Genomic DNA, 18,486 nt, shown 5'->3' with positions numbered 1-18,486 from the left:
GGATGAGAAACAAAAGCAAATGATTGAAAGAAAACTTCAAGAATTCATTAACAGGCAAGAAGAAAAACAGCAGGAAACAATGAAGGAAGTGAGAGAAGCTGTAAGGATGGAAATGGAAAAAGTCGGAAGTGAAATGACACAAATTAAAGTGGATATTGACGTTTTACGTAAGGATATGACAGGGATTATGGAAAATAAGAATCAAGAGGTAAATCAAGAGATAAATAAAGTTATGGAAGAATTGACAGAAAGCAGAAACGTCATTCAAAAGTTGAAAATGGAAGAGATGAAGAGTATAACGGATAATTTGGAGAGTTTGAGGATAAATTCCACAGAAAGAATTAACAAATTGAATGAAGCAATCGAAACAACGAATAAATCAGTGGAAGTAAATATCATTCTGGCAAGAGAGCAGGTGTCAGATAAAATTAAAATAATACAAGAAGAAGCTGAACGGAATAAAAATGAAACTGACAACAGAATTCACAGAACGGAGAGAGAATTACATACGATTCGTAAGGAAATTCAAGAAATAAGAGTAGAGAACCGAACAACAAGGCCTAATGTAATGAGAACAGTAGAAATTCAGGCTTGTGGTAGGGAAACAACGCCAGCAGTGACTACGGATTCAAGCCAAGGTATTAATGGAAGTTCGATGGGGAACGGAAATGGTAATAATGGAAGTCCAGCAATAATAAATATAATTAAAATCATCGAGGATAAGCCAAAACATTTTAATAATACTGCAAGTTTATCCCCAAAACGATTTTGGAGGGAGATGGAGGATTATTTTCGGGATAATAACGTTCCAAACGAGAAACGACTTAAAGTAATTGATAAACATTTAGATGCTAACCCAAGTATTTGGTACCAGGCATTTAAGTACAGTTTCCGCGAATATGAGGATTTTAAAACGGCATTTTTAAGGAGATATTGGAGTCCGGAAGTGCAACAGCAGCTTAGAATGGAATTGTATTCACGAAAATTCGCTGTTGCCGGTCAGACAAGATATAGTGACTATTTTGCTTTCCAATTTCAACGTTTTCAGGATTTGGTTTATGCACCCAGTGAATTGGAAGCTATTAAAACTATTCAAAGCCAACTTCCACCTGAAATACAAAGATTATTGGCGACCTCGAACGTTCAAACGGCAATTGAAATGGAAGATAGGCTGAGACAAATTGACATGACGACTTCTTATCCCACGAGTAGATTAATACGTAATATGGGAAATGAAGAGTCAATCAATGTAATAGCCCATGAGAATTATTAAATTAACAAACGAAGAGGACAACGAGACGTGGCTAGGAACCAGGAGATGGATGAAAGAAAAGAGATGAGAGGATACCAACGTCAAAGAGATCAAGAATATCGACGGACATATCAGATGGATGGAAGATATGTGCCATATGACAGGCAAAGTAACAGATATACAAGAAACAGAAATATGATCCGAAGAAGGAATTATTACGGAGGAAGAGGTGGACGGAACCTCAAAGAAAGGGAGTTCGCAAATAGATGATATGCCCAGGAGCAGAAAGAAGACTTGAGAAATCAAGAAAAATGGAAGCAAGCGATTAAACACAAGGAGATTGTTGGAGATATCGAGGGCGCAGAGAGTTGAGAGCTCCAACAATATAAAAATTCGGAAGCAGGGAAACGTCATCTTAACCCGAATGCACAGAATTTCAATACAGAGTTAGACGTTCCTGAGAAAAAAACGACAATTTTGAAATAGATTATGGTGAAAATGGTAATAGAGGAAAGAAAACTGATATAAAAATTATAAGTTGGATGATAGCACAGATTGAGTCGTGGGAGCTCGAACCAGAGGATTTACTACACGATATGACATCGAATGTGAGACCACAGAAATTGAATCTGCCAATAATTGTGGTTAGAGTGAATGGAATGAGTGTACGTTGTCTTATAGACTCGGGAGCAAGTATAAGTGTGATTTGAAACACGTTATTCCTGGAAATTGAGAAAAAGATGAAATTACCGACCATACCAGTGGCTGGAGTTAAAATTAAAGGAATCATACCAGACAAAACAGTATAATGTAAAATACAGACATTTTTATGTATCGGAATTGGGACTCAGAGATTTGAACATCTTTTCGTGGTAATGAATAGGATAAAATATAATATTATATTAGGTGTGGATTTCATGGTAGCTACGAAAATGACTATTGATATGGAAAAACAAGAAATTAGGTTTCCAATTATCCAGAGTGATAATAAGGAAACAACTGAAAGGATAAGTTTAGACATTAATAGAGAGCTCGCGGAGCATATGAGAATTGAAGGACGGGAAATTAGCAATATTTATCGCGAAAACTTCCATGTAAATGAATGTCAAAACACCATTGAGGTTGTAGAACCAGAAATAATTGGCACAATTAAAAGAATACTAAGTCTGGAAGAGGAGGAGAAGGATCCTGAAATATGGAAAAGCCTTATAGAGACCAAAATTTCCACTGAAGAAAAAGTAAGATTATATGAAATTCTGAAGAAATATTCGGTTGTGTTAAAAAATAAACCGGGAAAAATTCCAAATTTTAAATACAGATTACAAGTTAATGACTGGACACCGTACAAAGGAAAGCTGTATGAGATACCTGAAAAATATCACCAAGAGGTTAAAGGGATCATCCAGGAAATGTTAGATGATGAAATAATTGTAAAGACGGCGACTCCATATTTAAACCCTTTGGTCATTGCGAGGAAAAGTAATGGTAGTTTGAGGTTATGTTTGGACGCGCGAAGGCTAAATGAGAAGCTAATACCTGAATATGACCAGGTACCAAGGATAAAGGATATTATTAAGAGATTTAAGAACATGAAGTACTTCAGTAGTCTGGATTTCACTTCGTCATTCCACCACATTGTTTTAGAAGAAAAATCACGGTTACTAACGGGATTCATGTTCGATAACCAAACGTACGCCTATTTCAGACTCCCATTTGGCCTGAAAAATAGTTGTGCCGTTCTTATCAGAGCACTTGATAGGAATTTAACGGCAGAGGTGAAGAGCTATGTAACATCTTATGTGGACGATTTGGTTCTTGCGACGGAAACATACACGGAACATTGTGAACGGTTGGAAAAGTTGTTGGACAATTTAAAGAATACTGTTGTCGCAGGTTGCATTAAATATGGCGCCCAACGTGGGGCAAAGTGAAGAGAAAAATACTGTTGTCGCAGGTTGCAGTATCTACAGGAGAAGCAGTTCCAAGAGACTTCTGTGAAGCATTGGTAGTAAATTCACACACTTCCCTTGTTGTCTAAATCCGGCACGCATTCTGATGGGCCGCTTTATGATGCTGAAGTTTCAATCACAGGGGTTGTAAGAATGTACTCCTATGCGTTTCTGATTGTCTCTTTCTATGCTTTGGTCCTTCAGATGAAGATCTATTGGTTTCAACATAATCAGACGATATCGTTTCCACTCATTTTAAAGAATCAGCAAAACAAATCCGAACTGAAATTGTTACAACCAACATTAACGTTCAGTCAGCTGTTACAACAATTTTGCTAACTCTCTGGTCAGAAACTTTCCAACATTCATGCGCATTTCCCTACTGAATGTTTAAAAGTAGCCAAGTGTCTGATTACCTTACTTCATTGCTAAGAGGTACCCAAGAACCTGACTCCCTTTTGACACTCAATAGAAAAACAAGGCAGTAATAACACTATGTTACGATGCTTGCAGTAGATACCTTTTTACACTGAAATGTGTACCGATACTCCGTGACAACTAAAATGCATTTAACTCAAAACGGTTATTTTAGTAACATATCCTTTTTGACAATCACCCATTCGACTACATACAACATATCAGCACAGATCACGAGACAGACAGCACACCGAAAATATTAGGCCTACTTGGAGCTGTTTACCTCATAGACCTGGACACTGATTTGATGTTTTATGTTTGGGTGTATTTGAGCTGCTTACTCGAGACGGTTAACATGTGGAGGTGTCTGTGGTTTTAATGGGAGAACCATCAGCCCAATTTATAGTATGCTCAGTTCATCTGTACCGACACGGGTTCAGTCCACCGCCAGAAATTTGAGAAGTTAGAAATGAGTCTACCGCTACTGGGAGGCCAATAACATTGGAGTTTACTCAGCGTACACTAGAACTGAGCAACAATTTGACATCAGTGGGCAATGATGGCTGGGAATAGACCTAACCCTCCGAATACAATTAATGCTAAACATTGAAGATCGTATACACCTTTATCTTCCGCACCTCCAGGGACTTCCGTGACCTGTACAGAGATGACTTTCTTTAGAAGATATTTGTCCAACGGTCACCTACACTTGTGTATGGGATGTAGAGCAGACTAATGTCAGTGTTATATTTCAGTTGTGTGTAAATCTATGCAGGTGGTCGAACTACTATACACGAGGTAGTTTTATTCCAATAAATTTATTTTATTTTCTTACAAACTCCAGTTATTTTCCAAGGAATTTTAGATAGATGAGCAATTGTTACATAGTGTCAACTGATGTTATTGCTATTACGTCGCATTAACTCTGTTATGGTTTGGAAGATGCGTAGGTACAAGAATTTCATATAGGAATTGTTTTAGTAGCCGGTACATCTACCCACAATAAGCTGACGTATTCGAACACCTTCAGTTGTCTCTAGACTGAACTGACATCAAACAGAACAACTAGGTGTCAGAACTCCATACCTCTACCATCTGTGCTATTCAGCTCACAGGGTGTGCTTTTTCTCTTCTAGTTCGTTACTTGAAATGGCAGAATTATCAGTGAAAAGTTGAGCTGTTAACTGTCTTTCTTCTGAAAGTAATGTTAAGCCTACCGTGTCATTTCTGACCTTCAGTCTACAAAATTAGTGTGCTCAGTGGCTGCGTAACTTTTGAAGATTTGTGGCACGAAGTCACTAAACTGGAAATGTATTTTCGGTGGAATATCTCAAAGAAATTCAATATTAGTCTGAAATCTGTGAGTAACAGTAACAGGAAATATGATATAGGTGAAGACGGGTGAAGTTTAGGCTAAACATAGCATGTAGGACAAGTTTTAGGGGCTGAAAATATTCTCTGTAACTTGATTGTTTGGTAAGTCTCATGTAAATATCACATTGTGAATAATATGACTACCTCTGTAATTATTGATTTATCAGTTAGGTTGGGCTGGACTGAGTTTCTCAGACGAAAGAACACTAGGCATCTGAGCCCAATTCGTCGGGTTCGATCCCGCATCATATCAGATCAGAGGTATATGGAAGTGCTAATGTACACCAGTCCCGTGTCGGTAGATTTACCGGAACGTAAGAAAAGACCAGCGGAATAACATTCCGACACCTCGGCACCTTCGGGAACGATAAACGTAGTTAGTGAAGTGCATAATGAATGTGCCGCGTGTTGACATTGTACACATGAAAACAATAAAATAAACAAACTAGGGAAAGAGGCAAAAGGCCAGAGAAACAAAATAGGCGTATAAATATAAAAACACAACTAAATACAATAACGGCATGTGGCCTCCGAAGAGGCCTGGTGCAGGTCTTTCGAGTTGACGCCGTATAGCCGACCTTCGCCCTACATATGTTGATGAAGACGGCACACACACCCAGCTTCCGAGACATGGGAATGAATGTTAAATTATCCGACCCGACCCGGTACCCTCTCAACCAAAGGCCAGCATGCTAACCATTTAACCAAGGAGCCGGACACAACTAAAGATGATACGAACACACGGACAGCAGGATGTGGAAGGGGCTGGACAACTCTTCCGTTCAACATAAACTGGTGACACTTGCACTTTTGAACAAAACGATCAGGTTCCTTAGGCGGGCGCCATTCAGTGACACGTTTAGGCGGGTAGATGACACCTGTGATCCAGTGTCTATAATATATACAATACAATAATTTGGGTAACTGAAATCCTGTTTTACGAGTAGATATTGCAATTATTAATAAAAAATGTTCACTGTAAGAAAATAAATATGGATTATAAAGCAAGTCGAAAAAGATACAATGCCAAAAAACAGAACAAAGTATTGAAACGTGAAAAGTTATAAATTACAGTGTAAGATTTGATATGCACTACGTGTGAGGCTGATCAGTACACCATTGACAAACATCATTTTTAGATCTCAGTAAAATGTTCAGAGGATGCACACACTCCAAATCACCTACTCTGCGAAGCAGTTGACACACACATCTTTCAAGTGATCGGATCACGTCCATTTTGGGTATTTCTCACACCATCTTCTTCTCATCTTGTTCCTGCTCCGCCCACACTCATAACAGCGGCCTATATCTCCTTCATCGGCATGTCGTTCATTGAGCGGTGCTGGAGATGTAATACAAAGAGGTAACTGCGCTCGCCTCCTGATTTCTGTGGGAACTTGAGGAATTGCAGATCTCCTTACAATCGAACTCCCAAGCAACATTTTGTATTCAATCTGTTCTGTTCACTTTCTCATTGATGTGGTGGGCTTTATAAATGAATTGAGGATTTATGGAAATGATGTTGAGAAGGCCATAAAATATAACCATTGGCCAATGTCTTGTGTTTCTGGCTACGTCGTTTTGTTGAAAGATTAGGTCCAATAGATCGACTCCACATTTGGTCATAGGCCTATTATAGAACGGCATTGTTTCCGGTTTTCTATCGTGACCTGTCTCGTCATCTATTGCACTGTCACGGTGTATTATTGATAGCAATATAACCGCCTTATTCCTTTTTGGACAGCATGATACGAGAGTCATTTGTTTTCGAAACCCAAAGAGAGAAGTTTTCTCGTGTCTTTGTTTGTTGGTTAGGAAAACGGCTGGGATTTCTCTCTTGTTCTTACGAAAGGTTCCCATGTAGGTTAGTTACTTCTTAAGCAGCAAATTATTTCCTACAGGAACACACGAAAACCAACCATCCTCATTTACATTACGATTTGTCCCACTGATCGTCTCAACTAGTCCCAATACAACATTTTGTGGGCAATTATCTTGGCCGTAGGGACCTTCACGTTGAGTGCCAACGTTCACTTCAAGGCTTATCGTATAGGCTGTCTTTATATCTATAAGGACAAAGACATTCTCACCATATTTTGCTGACTTACTGGGAATGAACTGACGAAATGGGCAATATCCTCTGAAAGCCAGTAATTATTCATCGACAGTGGTATATTCACTGTGAACGTAATATTTTGAAAGCTATTGGCTATAAGCTCTAATACGTCCCGCGTTGGAGTTAATTTGCCAATTTCCTTGTGGCTGCTTCTGTACCCAATAACGTCAAATCTGATGGACAGCAAGAGAAAACGAAAAGGATTTTCGCTCATAGTCAAGTAGCATGATTCATGACCATTCCCTCCAGGATTGTCCTATAACTGTTTTCTAGGGCATCTTCGAGTGCCTGTCATGTACACAACAGCCAGAAATATCCTAATGTCAACAGTGTCAGTATGACTGGCATCTCTTCTTCGTTCAAAATTTTATTTTACGCTTTGGGTAAAGATATTGGTTGTAGTCACAACAATGTTGATCCCAGTTTCAGACAAAAACAAATCGAAAATATCAACAGCTGTTTTCGTTTCTCGAGTTTTACCTTTCGGACCAGGAAGATGCAATATAATGTTAAGCCTCCGGTGTTCTAATTTTCACCGGGGACTTATTTTCTGCCTCTTTGTTTTGCCATCCCTAATTGAGTAGTAATTTCCCGGTTGATCATCATCACTAGTTTCATCAACTGCGGGCTCAATGAATTCTTGTTCGAACGTTAAAATCTGGTCAGTTCCTGTAACGTGATCTTCATCATCATTACTTTCTCCTTTTCAAACATCCACTTCACACTATCATCGGGATCCCTAGTGTGTTCTGCTTGTCGCTTCCTTGTTTGACTTGAATCCATTTTCAGTGGCTGTCAATATTTAAAAAAATATCTGAAAATAAGATAACAGCCTCATTACAGTTTCTGTCTGTAGACGAAAAACTCACCATTGAGAGAAACCTACAAGTCATTGTAAACTTACCAAGGTTGAGATTTGGTGCGGGGATGACAATAATCATCAAGGTAAATAAAATGCCTTATAATAGTGATTATGTTTTATACCCTACGTTAGGAATCGAATGAGCCAGTACTTCACCCTTCGTCCGAGAGGTATACAAAGCGGTCCATGTGCAACTGAGCTCAGTTTGAAACAAGAGTTACGATAAGCAGACTGGATGACACCTGTCATCACGCTCCTAACGGAGGGTTAAAATACCGTTTATTAAACATAACATTAACGGGCGTATTTGACGATAAGTGCTCACCGTCGCTAACAAAATTTTGAAGATATTACAAATCTTACTTTCGAAAACATTGAAGGTTAATAAGGCAAATGACAGCCGTGCTCTCAGACACGTGAAAGTTCGTAGCCCTGTCCTCAGAAAGGGCGTGATGTGATGAAATTGCCATCTGGCTAGGCATTATCGTGTAAAGGGTAATTTTAAATCACAACATATTAACGGTTAAAGAAAGTAAGATAATTTATCACTAGGTATTAATTTCAGAGAACATGGAGGGAATTCTGGAAAAATCACTATGACCTATTGTCCCCGTCAAATTAGGTCATTATTAGATTATTTACTACAGGTCTAAATTGAAAATTTTAGTGCTCGCCAGGGGTTGGATTTCATCATTTGGAAAGCTGTGTTAGTGCACCGGACTGGTTTTTTCCCAATTCAGAGGGAGCGAGTATTGATCCGTCTTCGATCCAATGCAGGGGTTGATCACGTGACAGACTAGTTTCCAAAGTGAGAATTACGCGGGTACCGAGCAGTGGGCGAGCAGGCGACCACATTCTAGAACAGTCACGACCAATTACAAGAGACACTGAACCAATGATCGTCTTTAGAAACGACACACCCCCCGAGCTAAAACTATAAAACATCGTGCTCACATTAAATCCCTCTCTTCTTCTTCTTATTCTTCTTCGGATTCCTGTGTTGCTGACGACGTACTTGCTGTTCATCGGGACCACGTGGAAATTAATTCAGCCTCGTCGACGGAAATCTACTCTGCTAACTGATTGCCGTTATTTACGATAGAACTTTACGAAGTGTACTCCAAAATTAGTGGATCCAAGTTAAGTTCATTTCTCCACGAGAATATTAAACATTCCGACAGGTGTGTGCAAATTTTAATGCTTATTGTATCAGTTGCAGCTTAACATTTCTGGCACGTGTCGAAGACTCAGCCCAACGGATCGTCGTGAACCTCAAGATGGATAATTCTTCTACAAGATTCTGCGTATTTTCAACGTGGGACGTCTACTGCTGTGTCTCCATGATCTGCTAAACACGTAAGGCATTTCTGGCTGGAGAAGGTGACTGACGGGAAATGCCGGAATGATGGACACCTCAACCTAGAATCGAACTTCAGCTAAAATTGAGTACCATATTTAATTATGTGATAACATTCTCATCTACTGTATGTAAAACTGGATGACCTTTCTTCCCTAGATCGTAGTTGTACTAGTTTTGCAGTAGTTTGAGTTATTTCAATTTTCATTCTCAAGGTGCCATGGTAGTTGATTACATGTGTGACTGAAATTTCAGATCTATTAGACTAGTTGCTGTAGTCGTTCTTTTGAATGAATTCTCAAATGCAGGATTTAGACATGTAAAATTCACTGACCACGCGATAAATTTCACTTGCTTACGTGTGATATCTGAAATATCGTATATGGAGTTGTACTTAATATTGTGAAGTAGTGTCGAATTGAGTGTCATCACTTGCAATTCTGTAGGATGGTGTCATCCGATTTCACGACATTTCAGGAGGACTGATAGACCTAATAATCTCTAATGATAATAATAAATTCAAGTAGAAGACCGAGTTAAAAATGTAATTTAATGGTCGTGAGCTATAAATTGACTTAGAATATTCTCGTAAATGATTTTGAAGTGCTATGTTCATAATTGCCCTTGGAATATTGGTGATCCTGCGGGATATTATTTGTGTAAATTGTTGCTTGTGTCTTTGGAACACAGTGTGAATTATAATAAAATATGGAACACGTGTTGAATGCATTTCATGAGTGTAGGGAATCATAATAAAGTGATTAAGGCTCACGAACGCCATACTTGCGATGTGTTAACCCATGCGAGGGTGATGATTATAGAATTATATTAGAATCTTACAGTTAATTTCTGAAATCTAGATGGATCTCCGTTGTTATTTAAAGATTATTTCAATTAAAGTGATAACACTTATTCGATCACTAGCCACTACTGTAATTGAATCGTTAATGTTAGCGGACATGAGTTCATCTACCGAATCTCATTGACACAACCATGTTCAAAAAATAATTAAATAATAAATTAAGGTAGGATTCGTTGTAAATATTGTACATAAAACACGTGTTACCCTTGTGTGAATATTTGTGTGTGATGTAGTTAGGAGTATTTTCATGTTTCCAATTGTTCATTCTGCTTTAATCTGGTAGTGCGTTCATCGCGACGACACAGATTATTTCAGCGCTGATTTGCCAACATGATTATTTCTTTGGTGAAGTTTAAGGAACAATTTGCTGAGAATAAAGTCAAGTAAGACTAGACTAGGATTTAATTTTCATTTAATGCTGATTTAGACGAAGGATACTCCAGTTCCTTTTCAGCAAAGGCAAGCGATTTAATAACAAGTCTTCAACTAATTTATACGTGGTTATAATAAACATTTCCAGTGCATTTATAATTAATTTTCCAAAGGATTTCTAAGTGATTTCTAAAACTTTAAATACTGTGCAAGTAGAAATTAAATGTCTACAGACCACATAATTAATTTTGAGCTAAGGAGGTAACGAGTAATAATAATAATAATTAAATAAATAATTAATTGATTTGACAAGTGTGTCATGATGAGAGTGAGAGTTTATCTAATAAAATACATCATTTGTGAACACGATCGTGTGATAATCAAAGTAAATAATTTACTGAAAATTATTAATAATAATAATTAATTAATTACGAGCTTGGAGTTGACTCAGATTTTTTAGTAGAGTTTCTACTGACTTCATTAGCGAATGTTACCTACCTTAAGTAACGTAATTGATCATTAGCTAACAGTGACCACGTGTTGAAGTTCTAATGAATTAATGAAAATTCAGTTTAATTTGTTTACTGAAATAATAGACGAGGTAGCTGCCAGCTGAATTTTTTTGTAAATGCAATTATGAATTATAGGAGGCTCAGGTTTTATTTTCATTAAAATTTTTTAAAGGCAGTAAAGGGCTAATCCTTCTGATATTATTTGATTTCAGAGCCTAACCGTTGTCTGCAAGGACGAAGATCATTTTTGTTGTTTATAATTTAATACTGGAAGACAAGACAACATGAAAATACAAATGTATTTAACTTCAGCAAGGATATTTAGTTGTTTTAATGAATGTTTATGTTAATAAATATCAGAATGTTGTTTTTAAATTTATTTTTATGCTTGGTCATCATCCCTTTCCATTAAATGCTTCTAGAAAACTGAAAGCCATGAACGAATGATCCCGCTTGGGATCTCTCGCTCACTGGCTGGGCTTAGCTTGGCAATGAAGGGGGCACTATCAAAATACATGGGGGTGTGCCGTGAGTCGGCATCATCTACGATTGGGCCTACTATGGAACTTAAGGATTCTGTCATACAGTGGGCATGTCCATTTCTACCAGAGTAAACAAAGATTTAATTAGAAAGTCCCATTTACAGTTTATATTGCAGATAGCAACGCTAAGCTAGGAATTTATGATTCCTTTTATAGTGGGCTTGTCCCATTCTACCGGAAACAGACAAACGAAGAAAACTGTAATGCCATGCATAAAATTTCAACGTATATATTGCGATTGCCTGATCCAAAGCGAAGGTATATAGGGCTGAAAAGCGCTATTTAAATTAAATTGAGTCATCGAAGATGCGAGACTGTCCCTCAGCATCCCTGCGAGTTAAGTTACGACAAGATAAAGAAAATACAACTTAAATTATCCTCTTACATCGGCCCGAACTCCCCATTGGAGCAACAGCTCGAAACGGACACGTCTTCCTGGACTGAGAACCGACTGTAGATATGAAGTGAGGGACGCTAACTTCTCGTTTGCACGCGTCACCCTTCTAGAACAACGGAATCAAACTACCAATCACGTGCAGAATTTTAACCAGAGCATCTTATCACATAGGGTGGAAACTTCTTACACCTTCTGACACTCTCCAGACCACCAGAGAGAAGAGTTCTTTCTAGCGCCAGAGAGTTGTGAGAAATGTTGCTTTTGACCACCTCATGGGATGCTTAAACTGTTCTCTTGCCCATATTACTGCTCAGAACTAAGACCCCTTTTTACGCTCACGCGTCCCCGAGGAAAAGTTTCTACGTCTTATTTTTCTGTATAATTTATTTTATTTGTTTCAATTCCGTACTAATGTACACAGGAAGGGGGTATCTAAAGCATAAAGTAAAGATACACACCGTATTGCCGTTATCAACGTGAATATCTGATCCTGGTATGCCCGAAAACTACCAAAAAAGGCATGGCCTATGGCTTTGGGAGTGTCCGAGGACAAGTTCGGCTCGCCAGCGGCAGGTTCCTTGATTCTACGCCCGTAGGCGACCCATGTGTCGCGATGAGGATAATTTTGTGATGAAAACGACTCATACACCCAGCCCCCGTGCCAGCGGAATTAACCGATTATGGTCAAAATTTCGACTCTCCTGGGGATCGAACCCGGCACCACTGTGACCAAAGGCCAATACGTTAACCGTTTAGCCATGGAGTCGGATCGAATATTACAGCTTCCTTGGAATGGAACTAGTTACTTGGCAACAACGATAGGAATGAGACCTCGTAAGTCTAATTTAGTAACTAATAACCTATTCATAGGGAGTCTATTATTATTGCCATCAAATGTTATGGAATTTCTGTCGATAAGTGTGTCTGTATCCAAATTTTTTATGGGATAAAGGTACTATTTGTTCTTAGTAAATTTAATCCGCATGTGCAAAATCTAACAATTATAGATTATACTAGTGAAAATTAGCCAAAATAAAGATGGGAATGTTTAATTCTATGACGAGTCGGGTCATATAACATGGTAATACCGTACTACGGACAGTACACGACTCTTCGTGTACTCTCAAATCTTACGGAATAATCCTCACTAAACTAGAGCATGAGTAACCGTGGATTCAATTTCATTCCCAATTAAGCTCTTATTTCTATATGTCAATAACAATTTACTGCTTGTTTTCTTGGTTTTCATTCACAACTGTTATAATGAAATTTCCTGTATTCACGGGCAGTTTTTATGATCGTTCTTTTTCCTGTGTGGAACCCCACTGTATCGCACTTTCCCGGTTTTACACCAGGGAAGTACTGGGGCTGTACCTTAAAATTTAAAGCTACGGCCGCTTCTTTCCCACTCCTAGCCCTTTCCAATCCCATCGTCGAGATAAGATCCATCTGTGTCGATTCGACGTAAAGCAGCTTGAAGAAATCACACTGTTGTAAGTTTGGCAGCACAATACAAGCACTTTGCTAACTACCGTAGTAATTGTACATGCGAAACACAGTGTCGATACATCGTAAAAGTGATTGCGCAAAATTTTCTAGGATTAAAGTAGTTCGTTGTGCAAAGCTCATTTATTGATTGGCACTCAGGACCCGCAAGTTTCAAAATGTGAGTGTGTACAGAATGTTTTGTTCTTGTATACGTGCTATGAGGAAGAAAGAAAGAGAGAATGTGTGGTACTTTTGAATTGAATTAATTACATTGAATTGAATTACAGGTTCATATATAGGTAAAGTTAAAAATGTAAATAACTACTGAAAAGATTCAGAATCTGAAATAATGTTTTCATGTGTAACTTGTTGTTGTATAATGCTCAGGTTTTACCAGAACACCATGTTTGTTCATTTTTACGGGTGACCCGCATGACATCGCTCGTTTTTAGTGGAAGTTTCTAGCCTAGTACCTACCGGAATTAGGATCCCAGCCACATGAGTGGAAGACGAACATCTAAGCCAGTGACCTAATCACACCACCCATAATCTTGATGGTATAGCTGTGGACGTATACTAAATCTGTAGGATGGAAAAGAACTAATTCTAATGGGAATATGTTTAGGATTATAGTGCACATCTCCCGGGCTTGGTAGTGTACTGAATACAAAATTTAATTTCAGAAATAAATCTGGATGAGGACCTTCAGAAATCAGACCCGGGCATCGAAGTTCCATCCTCCCCACTTTCAACTGGCACAACGGCTAAGCTCAAAAGCATACGGGTCAATGGTGAATTTCGTAAGTAAAGTGGGCACTTAATCTAAATATTTTGAAAGTAGGGTGGTGAATGTAAGAGAAATACGCTATATCTATATATATAAAATAGCTTGTCCTGACTGACTGACTGACTGACTGACTGACTGACTGACTGACTGACTGACTGACTGACTGACTGACTGACTGACTGACTGACTGACTGACTGACTGACTGACTGACTGACTGGCTGACTGGCTGACTGACTGACTGACAGATTCATCATCGCCGAGCCAAAACATCTGGACATAATGAAATGAAATTTTGGGGATACATTAATATTAAGATGTAGGTGCTCGCAAAGAGAGGATTTTTGGATATTCCGTTGCTAAGGTGGTGAAAAATAGGGGTGAAATTTTAAAATGAGTGCAGCTATATCGCAAAACTTTATAGGATTACAAATGTAAAAATTGGTATTTAGAATCTTCTTTGAAAATAAGGAAACACGGAAACACGTTTTTTTGTTTTCAGAAAATCCCAATAGGACGGGTGAAAAAGGGTGAAAAAGGGGTTGAATGCCTTTAATCAGGATACCGGTACTCATATCTCAGAAACTGAAGATATTACAGACCTGAAAATTGGTACTTTTGATTTCTTTTAAAAATAAAGACACACGTATTGTTTGTTTTAGGAAAATCCAATTAATGGGATGGGGAAAAGGGGGGTTAATTTTTAAAATGAGTGTATCTATATCTCAAAACTTTGAAAGATTACAGATGTAAAAATTTGTATTTAGAATCTTCATTAAAAATAAAGAAACACGTATTTTTTGTTTTCTAAAAATCCCAACAGGACGGGTGAAAGAGGGTGAAAAATGGGTTGAATGCCTTTAATCTGGATACCGGTACTTAATAAAAACACGTATTTTTTGTTTTTGAAAAATCCAATTAATGGGAGGGGGAAAAGGGGGGTTAATTTTTAAAATGAGTGTATCTATATCTCCAAACTTTGAAAGTTTACAGATGTAGAACTTAGTATTTAGAATCATCATTAAAAATAAAGAAACACGTAACACGTATTTTTTTTGTTTTCTGAAAATGCCAACAGGACGGGTGAAAGAGGGTGAAAAAAAGGGGTTGAATGCCTTTAATCTGGATACCGGTACTTATATCTCAGAAACTAAAGACATTACAGACCTGAAAATTGGTACTTTTGATCTCTTTTAAAAATAAAGAAACACATATTTTTGTTTTTGAAAAATCCAATTAATGGGAGGGGAAAAGGGGGGTGAATATTTTAAATGAGTGTATCTATATCTCCAAACTTTGAAAGTTTACAGATGTAAAATTTGGTATTTAGAATCATCATTAAAAATGAAGAAACACGTATTTTTTTGTTTTCTGAAAATGCCAAGAGGACGGGTGAAAGAGGGTGAAAAAAGGGGTTGAATACCTTTAATCTGGATACCGGTACTTATATCTCGGAAACTAAAGATATTACAGACCTGAAAATTGGTACATTTGATATCTTTTAAAAATAAAGAAACACGTATTTTTGTTTTTGAAAAATCCAATTAATGGGAGGGGAAAAGGGGAGTGAATATTTTAAATGAGTGTATCTATATCTCCAAACTTTGAAAGTTTACAGATGTAAAATTTGGTATTTAGAATCATCATTAAAAATGAAGAAACACGTATTTTTTTGTTTTCTGAAAATGCCAAGAGGACGGGTGAAAGAGGGTGAAAAAAGGGGTTGAATACCTTTAATCTGGATACCGGTACTTATATCTCGGAAAGTAAAGATATTACAGACCTGAAAATTGGTACATTTGATATCTTTTAAAAATAAAGAAACACGTATTTTTTGTTTTTGAAAAATCCAATTAATGGGAGGGGTAAAAGGGTTGTGAATTTTTAAAATGAGTGTATCTATATCTCAAAACTTTAAAAGTTTGCACATGTAAAAATTGATATTTAGAATCTCCTTTAAAAATAAAGGAACACCTATTATTTGTTTTCTGTAAATCCCTATAGGAGGGGTGTAAAAGGGTGAATAATTGGTTGAATGCCCTTAATGAGGATACATATCTCTCAGAAACTGAAAATATTACAGAACTGAAAATTTGTATATGGGATCTCCTTTAAAAATAAAGAAACGCTTATTTTTTGTTTTTGGAAATTCCAATTAATGGCGGTTAAACAGGAGTGACCTATCGGAGTAAATTTTTTGGAAGACTATATCTACAGAATATCAGAGAAACGTAGAATGTTACAGACGTAAAAAGTGGTATTTGGAATCTCCTGTAAATGTAAAGAAACATAGGTGATTTGTTTTTGGAAACTCCTCTTAAGGGGAACTAAAAAGTGGGTGAAATTTTTAAACGAGAATTTATACAGTATATCTTAAAAAACTGAACATGTTACAGAAGTGAAAAATGGTATCTTTTATCTATTAAAAATAAAGAAACGTGTATTTTTAGTTTTCTGAAATACCACTTGGTTAGAGTTATCTCAAAAATGAAGATGTTACAGACGTGAAATTTGATATTTGGAATCTGCTTTAAAAGTAAAGAAACACGTATTCTCGGAAAATCCAATGAAGGAGAGGGGGGGGGTCGTAGTAGTTGAAAGAATTGAAAAATTAATTGAGTTAATTGTATGAAAAGACTTACATCTATTAAAAATAAAGTTGTTAGGGCCTACAGACGTGAAAATTGGTATTTAGATCCACTTTAAAAACGAAGAAGAACGTGTTTTGGGGGCAAATCAACTTGGGGGGCGGGAGTGAAAAGGATTTGAATTCCTTTCATGAGGACACATAAATCAAAAACTGAAGAAGTTACAGTGTTACAATCGTGATGATTGGTATTTAGAAGATCCTTTACTATTAAAGGAACAAGTACTTTTTGCCGGAAAATTCACTTGGGTGGGGGAGGAGTGTGAAAGGGAAAAATGTGAATTATTTTAATCTCAAAACTGAAGGTAATAGACGTAAACAATGGTGTTTCGAATCTCCTTTAAACATAAAGAAACACGCCATCTTTTAGATTTTTGTGGGGTTGGAGGGAGGTAAATAAACTTTACGGCGGTGGGGTGTAAAAGGAGGTGAGACCAATTGATTTTACTGTTCATAATGTATTTATAAGGAGCCTCCGTTGCTCAGGCGGCAGCGCGCCGGCCTCTCACAGCTGGGTTCCCTGGTTCAAATCCCGGTCTCTCCACGAGACATTCTTGCTGGACAAAATAAAGGCGGGACAGGTTTTTCTCCGTATACTCCGGTTTTCCCTGTCATCATTCATTCCAGAAACACTGTTCAATATCATTTCATTTCATTTGTCATCCATTAATCATTGCCGCAGAGGAGTGCGAAAGGTTTTGGCTGCCGGCACAATTCCTATTGTCACCGCTAGATGGGGGCTTTATTCATTCCATTCCTGATCCTGTCGAATGACGGGAAACAGGCTGTGGATTTTCGATGTACTTATTCTGATCATAAACCGATCATTTTTAATCTTTCCTGGGTTCGTTTTCAAGAGACATCTTTTCCTTCGGAGAACGTTCTTAGATTACAGTAGATTCTCCTGGCATATAAATAAAAATTTAAACACATTTGAAATAAACGATAGGAATGAGATTGACCGTCCAATGTTTCGCCTCCATAATAAGGTCAATAATGCACGGAAGTATGCCATTCGTATGGCCAGAAATCCCGCACACTTGCTTACGCGCGACAGTGGTGCTGGTCATATTCGCAAAAATGACAATGGCAGCAGATGTAATTTACCGGCAAGTAGCGGTCTTGCATCTTGCTCTGGGGTCCAGAACATCAATAATAATAATAATAATAATAATAATAATAATAATAATAATAATAATAATAATAATGTCTTGGACCGTCGTCAAATGTGCGGACCGCGCTGGAAACGGGTCCTGGACGGGTAATGACTACGACTGCAGTCCGGCCGCGGGTTCAGTATCGCCAAGGCACCCAAGACGACACCACGCTGGATCGCCTGAAGGATTTGATCCATATTAAAAATGCTTATAGGAAAAGATGGCAAAGACTTAGGGACCCAACTGGCTGGGTGGAATACCTGGACTTAGCTCGGGAAGTACGAAATCGATTGCTGGAAAGAAAGATTGAAAAATGGGAGGAAACTTGCCATACTCTATTAGAAAACGAGTCAGATCACGAATTTCGGATGATTCTCTCAGACAACGAGCCAGGTCG

The sequence above is a fragment of the Anabrus simplex genome, chromosome 2 (assembly GCF_040414725.1).
Source record: "Anabrus simplex isolate iqAnaSimp1 chromosome 2, ASM4041472v1, whole genome shotgun sequence".
Taxonomy (NCBI): domain Eukaryota; kingdom Metazoa; phylum Arthropoda; class Insecta; order Orthoptera; family Tettigoniidae; genus Anabrus; species Anabrus simplex.
This window is presented reverse-complemented; position numbering follows the sequence as displayed.